This window comes from Miscanthus floridulus, chromosome 6 (genome assembly GCF_019320115.1).
Source record: "Miscanthus floridulus cultivar M001 chromosome 6, ASM1932011v1, whole genome shotgun sequence".
Taxonomy (NCBI): Eukaryota; Viridiplantae; Streptophyta; class Magnoliopsida; order Poales; family Poaceae; genus Miscanthus; species Miscanthus floridulus.
In genome coordinates, this window is record NC_089585.1 from 60046317 (window position 1) to 60065049 (window position 18733).

Below are 18733 nucleotides of genomic sequence, written 5' to 3' on the forward strand. Positions count from 1 at the left end.
GGATGGTTGGTCAATACATCACTAGCCTGTTGAACACAAATGTGAAGTATTGGGCGCAGCGATGGTTCTACATACCACAGGGGGAACACTATGTGGCATGCGACATTGATCAGATTCCCGTGAGCAACACCAAGTGGTCAAAGAGAGCTTGTTCTAATGGGATGGAGCAAGGATGAAGTTGTTGGAACTGATCAACTAGAGAAGGGTGGATGGGGTCTTAGTGGCGACAAACTTCACTTTTTGGTGTTGCCAGCACAGCAAGGAGAGAGCACATCCCGAATATGAATACCGGGGAGATACTGATGGGACCCATGAGGTGCCTAATCCAATTAACTAGAACGAAGTCATGTGGCAAATTGGGTTGTTGTTGAACCTCATAGGGCATCGTAAGATCGATGATCAGTAGAGGGCCTTTAGTGTAGGGACCCTCCCACCATGGGTAAGAGCCTTCTTTTTAGTTTTGGTTGATCCCTTATCTTGTTGCAATTGCAATATACTCATTCGTTTTCCTAAAGATTCATGGGAAGGATCGATCGGTATACTTCTTGGCGGTGTCGTTAGCTGACTAGCTGAGGGGTGTTGATGCCCAACTGAGCCATCCTCAACATCGATCTAGCCCAAAGGCTAGTGGGGACAGCTCGACCGACCTTGATGGCGAAGATGAAGACAAGCAGACACCATATGTCCACGACAAGCTTCGAGGGAAGTGACTGGCTAGCAAGGAGCCATCCCCAAAAAGAAGAAAAATAGCTACATCATCACACCATGAAGAGAGGTCGGTAACCATTGGTGCGTTCGCCTAGCCTCAAAGATGGTAGGTGGTGATGTCGAGCTCATTGGACAACAATGGCTAAGCGGTGCCTCCTTCACCGAGGGCCATGACACCCCCACTATCTGCGTCGGCTAGGGCAGAGATGCGAGAGAGGCAGTGGACATGGGGGGTTGTAGCAACAACCCTTACAGCATGTAGGTGGCACCACCACCAGCAACAACTTAGGTGGTGGCATCAAAGACAGATCGGACGGCTACCATGGTCCCTGAGACTATGCGGACGGCTCTAGTGGTAGCAGCACAGGTGACAACGGTGGTCCTTGAGACCATGCGAGCAGTTTGACTGCTAGGTAGACTAGTTCTAGGCAGGGACGTAGGTTCTAAGCTATGCAATGAGAGTCCCAGTTGTAAGTGCTTTATTTTTTTGTCGTATTCCTTTGGCTCGGTGGTATGCTTCTTGATGAATTTTTTTTTGTAGTGTGGAGTCGATGGAGGTCCTAAAGCCATCGGCTGCTGATGACAAAAGGCACACAGAGGAGTGGGCAGCTCCCCATGCCGAGCAAGCATAGGCTAGGGTGGATCTAGTCACCCCCACCGTGGAGCAACCGACAGTTGCGGAACCGACTACCCCTACTATGGAGAAGCCCTCAACAACTAGACTGACTTCACCTAGTGGTGGATTGCATGACGAGGGCGATCCTGGTGTAAAGGAGGCATGGTATGCTATGGCGACATCGAGTGGCCTTGCTAAAAAAGGTATGGAGCCTGTGGGGGATGCGTCGAGCAGTGTGGCATCAACAGTGAGAGAGGCGCTCGACCGCTCTGTCTGAGCATGGCAGTAGCCATAGTGGGCACCTTTGCTGATGGCCACCATGGAGATCGAAGAGATAATGCAGGAGCCCACCCCATTGCCCCAACTCCTTCGCACATTCATTCAGTGCGGCGAAGAGTTTGAGATGCTAGAGGAGGTGGAGGCGAGCATAGAGACAAAGAAGCTGAGGGCTGATCTAAAATCGATGATGGGCCATATTGAGGTAAGCCTAAAGAGATCTTCTTTGTCCTTTAAATAGCCTAGTCTGTTAATCTGTTTGCCCGCTGTAGAATGTGATGAAGGTGTCTAAGCAACACCGATAGTAGTTGGAGGAGATGGCTCCGGTACTGGAGGAGAACAAGAGTCTACAAGCATCGATGAAAGACCTCTAGGCATGCCTACTCCAAGAGCGCCACTGCAGGGAAGACCTAGAGGTGAATGTTCTAGCGTTGGAGAAGGAGCTCTAGCAAATGGAGGTGGAGAGCCAGTCGATGGCTGAGCAGCTCAGCCGTAGCACTTATCGGCAGAAAAGGTAGGTCTTGAAATTTTGCTTTGGTGGTATTCAGCATTGTGAGATGTCTGACTGTTATACAAAGCACTAGAGATGGAGCTCGGCCTTTCCTAGGAGGCCTTCTGCTAGATTCAACAAGCAAAGGAGGAAGTGGAGGAGATGGTCGAGAAAATCACTGAAGATCTTCGATGTGAGTGTTTTTCATGCTATTTTGACTTGTGCGGCCTTAAGCTCATGCTTAGCATATGACTGTCTTGTTTGTAGTTCCAGGTGCTCATGGAACAAGTGAAAGCCCATGATGAAAAGCTGGAGGCGATGACCACTGGAATTCAGCCCATGCTAGACTGCGTCAGTCTTGAGCAACCTAAGGGAGCACGGCTGCCTAGAGATGAGTCATATTGGTCAGTCATGGATCATTGTCGAACAGCGTGGGTGGACTTCAAGGAGTTCACACGCAGTGTCTCCCATGGAGCCGTTGTCCATGCACTCACATATCTAAGGTCACACTACCCTTCAGTGGATCTATGATGGTGGTGACTGGGTACACACATGGCATAGACGTAGAGAAGATCACCAGGCTAGAAGATGATGCAGAAGAGTCGGTGAAGAGGTTGGCCAAAGATGTCAATCTGTTCGGTAAGGTGGGGAGCAGTGCTCCGTAGAGTAGAAAAAACTCATGTTGAATCATTGTACAAAAGTGATTAGCATCTTTTGGCAAGCATTTGTTGTTATGGTATATTTGTGTTTATATTTGATATAAACCATCCGATCAGAAGTGTATAGTTTAGTCCCCAGCCCTAGCTAGCCTGTTGACCATAACACAGGGCACAGGGGCCAAGTGCGTGTGGGAAGAATAGGGCATTGCTAGGGAACCGCTGCCGACCAACCATGACACAGAGGGAGGATGCTCATGCACCTGCAGGGAGAAGTCAAAGATAGGGTCATCTCTGGAGGCGTTTGAGCGTCAACATGTCTGTTCAGGCATTTGCCTTAGGCATAGCTGGCATGTCATCTTTGAGATGTTGTATGCATGAATAGAATCGCTTAAAAAAGAGCACGGAGATAATAGTATGGATTAACATTAGAACAAAAATTTTATTGAATACTCGAGTATGAATGGTACATATCTTTGAAAGGAGACCCTTCAAGGGTAGAAATGCCTAAGAAGATCGATGTGCCAAGAATTTGGGACATCTCTTTCATCCATGTCACATAGCCCATAGGAACATGGTCGGGTGACTGCCTTGACGATGAAGGGGCCCTCCCAAGGTGAAGATAGCTTGTGCATCCTGTTGGTCTTCTGCTTCTTGTAGAGCACTAGGTCTCCAACCACGAATAAACGATCATTGAGGTTGCGGTTGTAGTATCTTTGCACGCTGTCGAGGTACTTCACTGTTTGAACACACAAAACTAAGCGCTCCTCCTCTAGTCTGTCCAACTCAATGAGCCGGGCTTGGTCAGAGTTTGCTTCATTGTAGTTCTCCACTCTAGGTACTCAGAAAGCGATGTTTGCTAGTAAAATGGCCTCGGAACCAAAAACCATGAAGTATGGGGAGATGCCAGTGTTGCGACTAGGCTAGGTCCTCAGTCCCTAGACCATAGCTGGCAATTCCTTGAGTCACTTGCCAGGGTGCTTTTGCTCATTCTTGTAGTGCCTTTTCTTCAATGTGTCGAGAATCATGCCGTTGGCATGCTCAACTTGGCCATTAGCCCTAGGGTGCACGACCGAGACATACTTAACTAAGATGCATTTTTCATTACAGAAGTCCTAGAAATTGGCACTATTGAACAAGGACCCCAAGTCAGTGATGATGCTCTTTGGTAGGCTAAACTGGTGAATGATGTCATCGAGTAGCTCGGCTGCCTTCTTCGCTATAGCATGGACCAGGGGTTTGTATGTGATCCACTTGGAGAATTTGTCAATGCAGATGTAGACCTAGCGGAAACCTACCAGCGTGGGTTTGAAGGGCCTGATCATATCTAGTCCCCAACATGCGAAGGGCCAAGACACAAGAATCATTAGCATGGCCTAGGCTAGGACGTGGATTTGCTTAGCAAAAAACTGACAATTCTCACACTGGCGAACGAATGTCTCGGCGTTGGCAACTGCTGAGGCCAATAGAAACTAGCTTGAAAGGCCTTGCCGACCAGTGTTCTAGAGGCTGCGTGATTACCGCAAGCACCAGCATGGATCTCCTTGAGTATCTTCTTATCCTCTTCCTTGGAGACGCACTTCTAGAGTAGCCCTCCTTTGGCGTTCTTGCGATACAACTTTCCTTCAACTATGACATAATGCTTGTTGTGGTGGGTGAGGCATTCTCTCTATGTGTTATTAGCTAGGACATCTATAGTGTGAGGTATTTGATGAAAGGTTCCCTCCAATCACTGCTCGGGCCAAGGACCGCTGTGACTAACGGCTCGGTAGGTGGATTTTTTCAATGCCTTCTTGCCCTTGCTTGATGGATGGTGTCATGAGGTCCTAGATGAACACTCTGGTAGGAACTTTGGCCCGGGTTGACCCTAACTTTGACAGCTCATCGGATGCTTGGTTTTGAGCCCGAACCACATGGTGGTACTCAATACCGTAGAACTTGTCTTCTAACTTTCTTATCGTAGTGCAGTAAGCGTCCATCTTCTCGTTGGTGCAATTCCAATCCTTGTTGAGCTAATTGATAATAAGGGTGGAGTTGCCGTACACCTGAAGGCACTTAACACCAAACTCGATAGCTATATGGAGACCATGAAGTGTCGCCTCGTATTTAGCGGTATTATTGGATGCGTGGAAGTATAGGCAGAGAACGTAGCGAATCTTATCCCCTAATGGCGAGATGAAAAATATGCCTGCCCTAGCACCATTGAGGTTGAGAGACCCATTGAAGTACATGGTCCAGTGCTCGAGGTGGTCGACCAGGACAGGAGTCTACATATCCATCCACTTGGCGATGAAGTCAGCGAGCACCTACGACTTGATCATGTGGTGAGTCCTAAAGTCGATGGTATAGGTGCTGAGCTTGACCGCCCATTTAATGATGCTGTCGCTGGCTTCCTTGTTGCAGAGGATGTCGTCGAGTGGGTACTCAGTAACTACCGCTATGTGGTAGGCGTCGAAGTAATGACGAAGCTTCCAGGATGTGATTGGGATGGCATACAATAGCTTCTAGACCTAGGGGTAGCGAGTCTTAGACTCGTTTAGGACCTCAGTAATGAAGTAGACTAGGCGCTGGACTTTGTATGCATGTTTGACCTCTTCTTGTTCAACAACGATGGTGGTGCTGACAACCTAGTTGGTCGCTGCGACGTAGATTAGCAGGGTTTCATCCTTTTGGGGGCGGTCATGATTGGAGGTGTGGTGATGAACCTCTTGAGCTCAATGATTGGAGGTTGGTAACCATTGGTACATGTAGTGCGGCATGGCCATAAACTTGGTGAGGGCTGGTCGGCCAAGGATGGCATTGTACACCATGTTGAAGTCAGCAACCAAGAAGTTGACATAGTCAACGTGGAAGTGCTTGGCGGTGCCAAATTGTACTGGTAGTGTAATCTGTCCTAGAGGCAGGGAGGTTTTTCTAGGAATGATCCCCTAGAACGGAGAGTCCATGGGGGTAAGGTCTTCTTTCTTGATCCCTAGCTCCTCTAGGGACCCAACGAATACGATGTTGAGGGCACTCGCTCCATCAATGAGGACCTTCTAGAAGCGCACGTCATTGATGATGGGATCTAGGACGAGTGGGAAATGCCTTGGGTATGGGATATCCGACCACTGGTCGGCCTTGGAGAAGGTAATCAGGTGCTCCAACTAGTTGAGGTACTTGGGATCTACGATGGGGCCATCATACGTAGCGACTGACATGACATGCCAAGCTACAAACTTTTGCTCCCGCTTGTCTTCAGAGATGCCTCTCCCACCAAAGATGGTGGCGACGGTCTTGGTGGGGTCCTAGTATGTTGGGCCCTTGTTCTTGCCTCATTCTCTACCCTAACCATCCTTGGTCTCATCATCATCGCGCCATGGCTTCTTTGATGATTCGTCGCCGAGCGCTGTTTTTTAGGCCTCTGCACTCTCGCATGGTGTGCTTGGCATCCTTATGGATAGGGCATGGGCCGTCTAGCAGCTTGCCAAAATCAACATAGTAGGTGCGCTTGGCATGAGCATTGATGGTGTTGATGGAGTTATCAGGCTGGCGATGGCGGCCTTGTCTACCTCTTGAGCTATCCGGACGGTCGTCACCCTAGGGCTCACGGTCATCTTGGTGGCGGTTGTGGTGGTCTTGGTCATCATGGCAGTGGTCGTGGTCATCGTAACACCTATCATCATGACGGTCATTGTTGTGGTGTAGGTGGTGAGTGGGTAGCCCGTTCAGCTTCTTCAACATTGGCATATCCGATTGTTGTTTGTATCAGTTCATCGATGGTTGGGGCCTCTTGCGGTATAGCTTGCCATAGAGTTGCTCATGCTAGAGCCCCTTGGTGAAAGTGGCAATGGCCTCGACATCAGTGATGTTGGAAATAGAATTTCTTGTCTCCAAGAAGCGCCTGATGAAGTTGTGTAGGGACTCCCTAGAGGATTGATGAAGCTTCTCTAGGTCATACTTGGTGCTGGGCTGCTCGCATGTAGCCATGTAATTGTCGGTGAAGACTTTCTTGACATCATCCCATGATCAGATGGAATTCTCCTGTAGGCTGACAATCTAGTTGTTCACAAACTGGTTAAGCATGATGGGTAGATAGTTCACCATGACGTCTTTGTCTCCACTTACGGCTCTTACGGCGATCTTGTATAGAGTTAGACACTGAGCGGGGTTGGCCTTTCCATCATAGGTGTTAACACCAAGAACCTTGAAATCCACAAACCACCAGATAGCTCGAAGCCTTTCCTTGAAAAGGTGAAGTCTTGATGCACTGGCGGGAAGTGGCGCTTGATAGGCAGCAAATCCCTCATGTTCGGCGTCGAATTGCCGGTGATACTCCATCTCTGTTTCATAGCATGAGGGCCTACTATTTTCGATGCAACCATGGACATCTGTGCCAGCATTGATGTGGTCACAAAGGTCACAAGGGGGTTGATTCACCTCCTGGTTGCGATTGCCGCCCCAACCTCCCTAGGGGTGCGGTGGGCGGCCATCATGGCATGAATGAGCTTCATAGTTGCCTCTAGATCCCCTATAAAGGTATGGACGTCTAGCCTGTGGTCGAGGGCCCTCGGCGCTGTGATGCTAGCCTCCTCCATTGTGGTAGGAGCGAAGGCTATGAGCTAATGTAGTGGAATCAGATGGGCCATCGTTCCAGAACTCATTGACTTGGACTTGCACTGCTATGATATGTGCTCGGACCTTCTCGATCTCTAGAGTGTGAGGGAGTTTGTCAAGCTTGTTGAAAGCGATGGCTAGATTAGCTCTTGGAGTCTAGTAGACTGGCTAGTCACCCGCCATGTCAAACACCTCCTCCAGATTATGTTGATGGTAGGGTGGGCCGCGACCATCTTCGTTGGCCACTTGAGCTACTTCTACATCTCAACGATGTTGGCGATCGGCGTTCTTCGCTAGACGAGCTTCATGCTATTCAATGGTTTTGCCATCCTTGGTGATGCTGTCGTGGCTGACATAGAAGATCATGCCCTCGAACACTAGAGGGAAAGCAGGGTAGCTCGATACGGTCTTGGTTGAGCCCTCAGAATAATCAATAAGGCCCTCATTTAGAATGTTGTGGAGAGATTCGGATAGAAGAGAGGGTTCATCCGAAAGCTGGCGAACAGCCACCATGTTGACCATGGATGCAGGCTGACTGGAGTCAGTCGAGTCAATGATGTGAAGGTCGGTGATGTGGTCGCGCTCGACGTGGTCGACAAAGAGGTGGTGGATGGCATTCTAGTACGTAGATCCTGCACCCTCTAGCCCAAAGGGATAGGGCTTTGGTGGGTCCTCCATCGGGGCCCCGTAATCTGCCAAATGTAGGCCAGTAGCAGGAAGTTGTCGGCGTCACACCATGCGCACTTCTGGAGTATAGCCGTGATCACCATATCAGAATTTGGCCACCTTGAATGATGTGGCCAAGCAGGTCGCTCGATTGTAGTGGCTCAGTGATCTTGGAGTACAGGAAACTCATCGCTCGCTCTAGATTGATCTGAGACCGAGTCCAAGAGGAGCTAACATTTTGCTAAGCGGTTTATGACCCGATCGATGGATCTGATCATATCATCATTGCTGATGGATCTCCTAACCTAGTGGCGGGGTGCTGAGATCGAGGATGTCGTTGCAAGTGTTGGCATGATCGGTGCTAGGTGATCCTGCACCATCTCGATGATCTCCCTATTGCCATCGGAGCCAATGACCTAGGACATGGATTCGACCATGAAGATCTGGCCCGGCTTGGGAAAGGCCATGGAGCTCAGGAAAGTGACCATCTGGTATGCCATGAATTTAGCATGCACACCCCCTACCTGGTGCGCCACTGTCGACAAAATACATCTGGCAGTCTACCAAGGGGTATGCCCATGGTAGTAGATGAATCGGTGGAGGTGCATGTGAGGGAGCCGGATGGTGACATAGAACACGAGAGACAACAATTAGATAGGTTCGGGCCATCAGCTTCACGTAATACCCTACATCCTATGTCTTTGTGAATTGTATTGCGTATGATTAGATGAAAACAAGGGGGTCCCTACCCGCCTTATACAGCTTGGGGTAGGGTTACAGATCGGTTGTTTCTATTCTGGTCCATTTTACAAGATAGGAAGCTATAGATATTACGTGATCTGGCATATCCAAGCAGGTTTTCTAGATCATCTAAGATCTTCACACAATCATGCGAGGCACACTAACCTGTGTCGTGCCTCACATGGTGTCGTCCCATAGGTTGGGCCTCCACCAATGGCATGGCCCAAGCGCAGTCTCATGGGTTGGGCCTCTCCTAGCAGCTAGGCCCATGTATAGCCCTACTAGTATCAAGGGTTATACCCCCACAAGCGAGTAGCATAGGGGCACACATCGACCATGGTGGGCGTGTGAGCCCATGCATGATGGCCACGTCAGCAAAACATCAAACACCTAGCGGGCGCAGAAGTGCCAAATTGGAGGCTATTTTTGGGCTAGCTATAGGCTAAACTCAGCTATGGGCCTTGAAGCAAAGTTGTTGCGCTCTTGTGGCTCTCCAACTTCTATTAAAGGTGCACAACCATTAGAGCTCTCCATTAGTGACTAATTAAGCTTTAAACTGATAATGTCAGCGCATTAACAACAATTAAGGAAACTCAAGCTTGATGGTTAAAACGATGTCAAACTCAAGCCAACTTTTTTCTAGACCTCCTCCATGGAACTAACTCCAACTTTTATTTTTGGGTCAACTCAAGTTGCTTAACAAAAACACGAGAACAGAGACATCAACCGTCATTGCTACTGAAATTCCCAGACTTAGAATATTTTTGAGGGCTAAAAACAGTAGCCGAGTCAATCTTTGAGCCTCTATTTGTCTTATTTCCAAGCTAATCTAGCTCTTGGTCCAAGAACAAAGTTTGTAGCACTCAACTTAGAATTCAACTTTCCTTAAAGGTCGAACTTCATATCTTGTTGCAAAACTATTATTTAACCTTGGTCAATGCGGTATCATGATAAACCCTGGAATTAGGGTTTTCGACCAATTGAGGCATTTTCTTGACATTTGCTCAACACGAACCCATCATGACTTTTGTTGTAAAGATTAATTAGAGTTGTTTGATCAAGGTTGCAAGGCTTTGTCGACATTACAATTTTCCATTCACTTAATAAAACAATTCAGGCAAGGATATAACTTATCATTTCATGTGACTTTTTGATTCCAAACTTTATGAAACTTTTCCAATGATCAATATAGATGGTGTTGAGTTGAGGCATATGGAAGTAGCATGTCTAACATTGCTCATGCATATGTATGAAAAGGGTTAACATGTAAGCAACATTGTTTTGTCCTTTCCTTCTAAAGCTTAAGTTGGGGATTATCTCTAGGAGCAGCTTTCAACACATTTGTCATCATTCCAATATTGTGAACCCAAGACCACCATAATCATCACTTGACATCACTTAATTGAGTTCAACCCCATTGTCCAGCCAGTGACTAACACATGGGGTGTTACAGCCCTCCCCCCTTATGAGAATCTTGTCCAGAGATTCAGAGCGAAAGACTTTTAAGGGAAGAGAAGCATATCGTTCATTTTCCAACATCAGCGATAGCATTAGGCTACTTAACTTCGCGGCATCAGAGAGGCTAATTTGGTCAAGACCACTTTCTGATACTTGCTCTTCGTAGTAAATTTTGTTTGAAGAATTCCTTCACCGAGTTCCATAAAGTATTGTTACTTTGGGAGGAATCCAAGATAGCACAGTACTTTGTTCTCGGTATACAGAGAGTGCTATGGAGAATAAACTAACTACCCATAAATATATGTTTCTCTAGTGGATATAGCATGTATATGAACAATCATGTTCCACAAAACCCTTCTTGTCGAGAAACTGGCCTACCAACGAAAGGTGTTTGTGCCGCTGGTGACTGTCAAATCACTCAGATACCAACTGATGAAATGCTACATAAAGTTCCATGTGTGCAGTTCTCTCTCTAATGACAACACTATATTATCTGAGTCTGTTGAGAGAACAGTGAATGTGATAGCTGACCTGGTCTGCTCAATGCCCCTTTACATAAACTGAAGATGATCCCTGTCTTCAAGCGACAACTGTTATTTGGGTGGTTGTAGAAGCAACCTTTTGGGTAAAAACACATAGAAAGTACCAAGGACGAGTCGATGTTAAAGATTTTTTTGACCGAATGCCGATGTTGCTACTGAAAAGGAGAATAGCAATGCTCGGGGGACAGCAGTGGTCGAAGATTTATTCACAAAATTCAAAAAAGTAGTCCTCTACCAAAGTAGCTTGAGTACAACTTTCCTTTGTGGTACAATTATAATCCAACAAAGCTTACTTGTTGAACTACTTTTGACATTGAGGCTTTCTTTTTAGGATTAATCAACAACTCAAGAACATAATCCAAAATCCATTATTTGACACCTTTCCACTTTATCTTCAACTCATACCACTATAAGTTGACTGTTTAGAACTCTCAGACTGCTCACAAAATTGTGGAGATAAGAAGGCAAGGCATTGCACAACGGGTGCAAGGAGTCTTCTCTAGGGCATCTGAGGATTATACTGATGGTAAAACATTGCCCATGTTACTAATCTTGGCATCAATTTCCAACACAACCTTCAATATGAGGGATGACAGTAGTCAATAGAGAAACCACAGATTCTGTCCCCTTTGGTTTTCAGTTCATTTCTCACAAACTACTAGTCCATTCTACATGAATTTTGGTATGCATGTATACCCATGAGTCCTCTAACAACTGACCAAAATTCAGCTCAAATGGACACTGTTTGACTACCCATAAAAATCATCTACAAAAACTGCTCTGTTCTGAAATTGCAGTAACCTGGACTGACAAAACATCTCTCAATTCCAATGCTTTACTCAACCAATCATCAAACCAACTTAAGACATCGAAGTATCCTAAGCAATGAATGAGCTCACCAAGTTTGGTGTGAATTCAACCATGTTTGAGCCACTAATCACCAGCTTAAAGATAACCGATGTGAGGCCGATCTAGATCAATCTCGATCGGGTAGGTTGATATTGCTGAAAACTAATGACAATAAGAACATCAGCAAGATTGGTAACTTAATGAATCTACCAAAAGGATGCCACCCTTGGGTAGAGCCGATAACTTGACCTTAATCTAATTCGAGCAGGACAAGAATCTCAATAAGGCTCACAAATAATTTGAGAAAGCTCAATGCAATAACCAATAGCATATGACTAAGGTTTTGTATGTGTATCATGTCATATGGCCTTGGTAGGAATTTACAATCATTGAGGAACTTTGAATTTTATCACTTTTTGGAATTAAAAACTCCGGATGTCAAGTTTCTCTTAGAATAAAATAATAGCAAATTCTATTTTTACTATATTATAACTCGCAACAACTTAGAAAAGGATCATGTTTTTGCAACCAATAAGTTTTCAAGTTTTAGGATGAGACATTTTTAGCCAACAAACTTAAATCTTGCAGAATACTAGATTACAGCCTAGACACTTATGAATTATAGACACAACAACTATTCATCATTTCAACTTAGGAGAAACTCAACATTCTTAAAACACATATGAGGAGTGGAGTTCATATTCTTTGTTTTTATCATTTTTTTGGTATTTTTAATTTTTAAATCTTTTAAATGCTAATAATTAAATAAATGCAAAAAATAAAAATGTGAAAAATAAAAAGATACAAGGTACCTTTGTGGGGGTCCTCCCCCAAGCTAGCTCATGGCCTATGGTCCAGGATTGTATCACATGGACTGCCACTAGGTCACCTGCTAGTCGTGCTGTTGCTTCAGCAGCGCGTTCACTTGCGCCATCTGTTGCTACTACTGAAGCTGCCATTGGGCCGTATCCTGCACATGAGTGTTAAGTGTATTTTGGATTTCACCTGTGTGGATTTTCAATCCTTCGAGTTGGGTGTTGATGCTATCCAACCCTTGATAGTCTGAAACAGACTGTCATGGGTGGACAGGTGGTTGTAGTCCCTCGAGTCGGATAAGTCCCTCTTCCATGCCACGTTGTCAGCCTCTTGCCATCCCAATCCTCCAGCTTCGTGTGGCTGCGGAGTATGATCCCAACCAGGGTGGTATGTGGGTGTGAACCCTAGTACTTTCCTAGTCGGGAACCACTCTGCATGGAATGCCTATGGTACAGCTGGTGAAGGCATCAGCTGTGGCTGTTGAGAGCTTCCTGCTTCGTTCCTAGTCCTGCTCTATGTCGACCTATCAGAAACAGAACTCCTGCATGCTTCCTCTTATGGAATAAGAGGGAATGTTAGCTCTGCCATTTTGTATAATTTGTTTGCCCCTTGTGAGCCCCTAGTGGCCCACTATTAGCACCTAATCGTTAAAACCAGGCCACCATCGCCCATTCCCCATTTCCCTTCTGTGTTTCCATTCCCCTTCTCTTCGACGAACCCTAGCTCGGTGAAGGCAGCGATTGAAGGTAGCGGTGGATCCCCGGTGTACTATGGTGGCTCAAGCATCCTTTTGGAGGCTAGGCGGTGAGGCTTCCCAGTGGAGCATGGTGGCATTGGCGTCCATGTCTATTGTGTGCCGCAGTAGAGGCGACAGATCCGATCCACAGGTCACCTTTCTCACCTTTTCCTATTCAGTTCACTGTTTTGGTCCTTGCTTGAACATGAGGTATACAACAAACATTCTAGCGTTGGAGATCTAGTTAGGCAAATGATGATGAAAAGAACTAGGAGGTGGCACTAGTTCGTTTACTGCATATGTTCAGTGTTCTTACTGTAAATGGCGGTGTGCAACTAGGCCTGTTAATTGTCAAGTGCTTGCTTGATTATACCTATTTTGAACTTGTAACATATCTGAGGCCACATTTCTGTGCCAATGATGTCTACATGGTTGTTGGATGTATTAGGATGCAGCTCATATGTTTGCTTTATGTGTCTTCTCCTTGTTGACAACCAAGTTATAGTTATCCATTTGGTTTCAAAGATGAGGAAGGCAACAAAAGCAAATAATGCTTTGTGTCCATCATTCTCATGACTGAGGCCACTAATGTTTAAGCTGCACATGTTGCTACTGATGCCAATGATGATGACTACCACTTGTTCACTGACATTCTACTTGTGAAAACTGAGGCAGCCTATTTGGGTTGTGCAAATTTGAGATGAGTCCCTGCTATGTTGTTTTCAATGGCCGTCAGCCAGGAGTTTACTACAATTGGCCTGATTGCTAGGAACACGTTCATAGGTTTCGTGGTGCTTGTTATAAAAAGTACAACTCCTATGAAGATGGAATTGTTGCCTTCAAGTCAAGAACCAACTCAAATCCACCCTTCTGTCTTCAAAACCCAATAGCTGCTCCACCCTCTTTCTCCTTCAAAACTATTGTAATTGTACTCCTCTTAATATTTGTCTACCTCCTATGGAAGAAGCTCTGAGCTCGTGTAAATGGTTAGACTTGATTTAGCTAAAATGATAATGGTTACAGCTCTAATAAACTGCTACTCTAGTTTGAGTTATATATATCTATGTGGTACTACTCTAAATTTAGATGAGGTTGTACCATTAAAATTGTTAATGGTTGTTAAAATTGCACTTTTGTATGAGTTGTGGACTTCATTGATGGATCTTTGTTGGATTATTTTCCACTTTAGTGATCTCATTACTAAGGAAGCTCTAATCCTACTACACACTGACGATCGTAGGCTCTTTGAAATGGAAGAGGTCCACAACAAGATGAACACATTGGCCAGCCTCACAGAGGATGTTGTTTTTGAAATCCTTCACCGCCTCCCCGCCCGCTCCTTGTTCTGCTACAAATGTGTTTGTCGCTCCTAAAAATGCCTCATCTCATACTCCAACAACCATAAGAATCTACCCCAGACTGTGGCCTTCTTCTTCTATGATAGTGAGAACAGCAATCGACACTTCACCAGCGTCCTTGGTGTACGCCCGTCTCCTTAGAATTCTTGCCCTTCAACATTGACAATGTAGCTATCTCAGATTGCTGCAATGGCCTCATCCTATGCTGGTGCCTTGGGACTGATGGATACCGCTATGTCATCTGCAATCCAATGACCTAGAAGTTTAATATACTGCTACCTAGCACCCATGATGTTGGCCATTCTGTTGGTGAGGCTCGCTTGGGGTTTGATCTGATAGCCTCCTCACACTTCCATGTGATTGAATATGTAGATGTCGATGGTATGTGCATAGGTGTGGCGATCTACTCATCTGAACTGCAGCATGGATCTATAAGGAATCTGAATGGGGCAAGGATACTGATATGATATTTCACAGATCACCAAGTGTGTTTCTTAACGGTTGTTTGCACATTATGGGGCACTCTAGGGGTACTCTATGATACTTGCTATGGATATGGAGGGAAACACATGGAGGAAAATTGATAGGCCTAGTGGTCTTCAACACTGCATGCATCAAGCTCAGGGTCACTTGTGTGTATGTACTGTTGATGGTCCCAATGATTACAAGCTTTCAATCTAGATCCTTGAAGACTATGGTACTAATAATTGGACATTGAAACATATGGTCAGCACGCGAATCCTGTTTGGAAGGATTAATATTAGATTTAGTTTCCTAGATTTTGTTGACGAGGACATAGTGATTATAGTTCACCTAGAATAGAATTTGATTTTCTTTGCTGGGGAGGATGGAACAATCATCACATATGACATGGGCCGCATAAGTGTTTATGTCATCCCTGCCCGTGTCTTTTGGTATGGTAGACATAGCGTTAAAAAAAGTTTATCTACAGACCATACTATATTTGTTATGTTCCCTTGTTCTTGGATTCATTAGCAGAGCAGTACATATAGCTGCATTTGATGTATCTCTCTATCATGCATTTAAAATGGACCAATGTTGTTTGCTTGTCTATGGACATGTTAATTTCCTCAATGATGGATGTTGTCATTATTTCATCTAAACTAGTGTGCCATCTTTGTTTTGTTTGCAAGTTGAATTATTTATTTGGTGCACACATGCATTACAGTGGTGTTACAATAACATTTCAACACCAATGGCTCCTCTGCTTGACTTTTAATAGAGGGACGTGGTCACGTGTATTGTCTTCTGCTTGGCTTTTAATTTAATTCCTCACAAAAAATGTAACACGAGACTTGATCGGATGAACTCTATTATGCGATGAATCTGGAATTAGACATCAATTCTTGCCTCACCTGGAAGCGTACCCAACGCATCCATTCAAACAATGGTTGCTTCACCGCCGATTCATACTGTAATCCGACGGTGATAACTTGATCACCGCCGGATCTTATTGTAGCACACACGTCCATCTTGGCACTGGCGATAAAAAACTATTATTTCTGCTGGTTTCTCCGAGCATTAGACATAGGACGAGCAGCTAGCGGTGAAAACTCTTCTACCGCTGGTTCGGCAGATGATACGGCGGTGAAGGTCAAGATTCTGTTCACCGCCGAACCATACATCGGGCCGACGGTGAAACCAATGATCACCACTGGTTATTCGGCCAGGAGGGGGTCCCGTAGGTATGGGCCGGCGGTGATACGTATCACCGCTGGTTATCTCAAAACCGCTGGTGAAGGTCCCAGTGGTGAACAGACTTTCTATAGTAGTGTTCATTGCCTCCCCCCATACATCCTCAACAACCTTCTTACAGCCCTCTTCTAGCCATGCGGCCTCAAACCTGAAGCCATGCTGCCTCCCACATTGGCCATTTTGCCGTTGCCCATAGGTATCTATAATAATAGGCCTATGATCAGAGTGATGTTGGTCACCATTGATCACCCTCGCTACCGGGCACAACTCTCTCCACTCCTCATTTACCACCGCTCTGTCTAGCCTCTCCCATATAAATCCATCTTCAGTTTAATTATTATTTCGCCATACCACAAAGCCTCCAGTGTCTCTTTGAATTTCTCCATACACTGCTGACTTCGCTACCTCCCCCTTGCTTCTCATGAGAAAACAAAATCTCATTGAAATCGCCTGCCATCAGTGATGGCTTTATAGGAGTCGAAATCAACGACCTCAGTGTCTCCCACGTCCTATCCTTATGTTTTGTGTGGGACTCCCCATAGACACCCGTGAATCTCCACTCATCCCTAATCTACTCCTTAACATCTACATCAATGTGATATTTCAAGACATTTCATAATGTCACATCGATCCCCCTGCGCCATAAGACAACAATTCCCCCCTACCTTCCCCCTCCTTCACCACCATGTTCGCCAGACCCAACATCCACCGGAAACGTTTGCATCCTGCTCTCTTTCAACTTTGTCTCTGATAGAAAGAGGTTGTCCACCCCCTCAGACTTCTGGAGATCCAGAAGCCCCCGAACTGCCAGGTGGTTGCCCAGACCCCGGCAATTCCAAGCCACGAGCTTCATTGGTCCTTGCAGAGCTAGTCCGCCAGCCCTACATCAATTTCAGTGGTATCAACGTCACTGGATTCACCCGCTGCCCTCCTTCTCTTCTTTGTCCCCAACTCATCCTCCATCACCTCATCCCTACTCCTCTTACGCCTCACCTGGTGTAGATCATTCCCATCTCCCTTATGGCTAGGACCTCTAGTGAAGCGTTTAAAGGTTCCCCTTCTCTTATTTTCCTGATCATGCATTTCATCCACCTACATCACTTCATGAGCTCCCTTGCCATCGCCACCTCCTTCTTCAGCCAGTGTCAATGGCAATCCATCTTCGCGCGAGCCCAACAGCTAGGTTTATTTCTGATCCATCCGAGTTCTTCGCACCCTCCTTCCTCCGGTCATGACTATCATTGGCTAGAGAATCCAGGACAGCCGACAACGACTTCTTCGAGTTGTTCCTTCACTGTGGTGGCACAAACTTCTTTGGAGGGCTGTTCACTTCTGCCTCACCATCCTCGCCATCCCTATGACTCAATGATTTGCTGCCATCCTTCCTCTAGGATCCTCCATCACTCCTCCCAGCCCTACCTCCCAAAAACTTCCCATCATTCCCACCTGAACCCCGACTCCACGATCCCCCGCTCCTGCCACTGCCAAAAGAAGTCGAACGTCCTTCACCCCACCTTTTCATCTCTGGGAGGAAACATAGTTTCTTGCTAAAAGGTTGCTCCTCCCCCACTGGCAGCTTGATGTCAAAAACCTTGTCTGCATGCCCTATGATGCCACACGTATAGCATAACTCTGGGAGGAATTCGTACGTCAGTGGGCACCACTGGGGTTTATCCTCCTCCATCATCAACATCACACCTCTTCTCAGAGGTTTGTTGACATCTAACAATGTTTTGATCCGTAGGAAACTCCCGATCGTAGTACCATCCTCCTCTAGATCCATGTCCATGAATTTTCCAACTTCATTCCCGATCGCCATCCCCGTCTCCTTGTTCATCATGTTGAGAGGGATCCCAGTAGCCCTGATCTAGATCGGGATTGTCTCGAACTTCCCATCCTCCCGCCGCTTCATACCATCAAACTCCACTACAATGATCAGATCCTTGCCAAAAACCCACGGGCCATCTTCCAGCACTCGTCTCTTCCCCGGTGGTAGATGGAAGGTGAACAAGAAATGATTGTTCCCTAGATCCTTATTCATGATGATGCCCCTCATTGGGCACCAGATCCTCCCCAACGCCTGTGCCAGCCCTTCCGCATTCACTGACTTGTCCGATAGGACTTTGCCAATGGCCTGTGGATCCGCCGGTGTCGCTCTTCCCCCAGTCACCACCTTCACCCGAACCTCCTTCCTCTCCTCCTCCATGAGTTTCATCTTCCCCAACATACCTTCCACTGCCTCCATCCCCCCGATCAAAAAACCTCCCCACTTCTTGCAAAGTCGCAAACAGAAAGATCACGGCCCGAATCGCCGCAACCCTAGACGGATAACAGTGACGCAACTAAGCGGTTAACAGATAAGGTTTATGGCTCCAACAGGAGAGATTTTACGTGGACACAATTGTGGAGTAGGTCGTGGACTCTAATTCAGATCCCAACGTGGAAGATCTGAACTAGCACGAGGGAGAGGAGAAACACTAGACACGCCACTGAAACCCTAAACTCAAGTCGC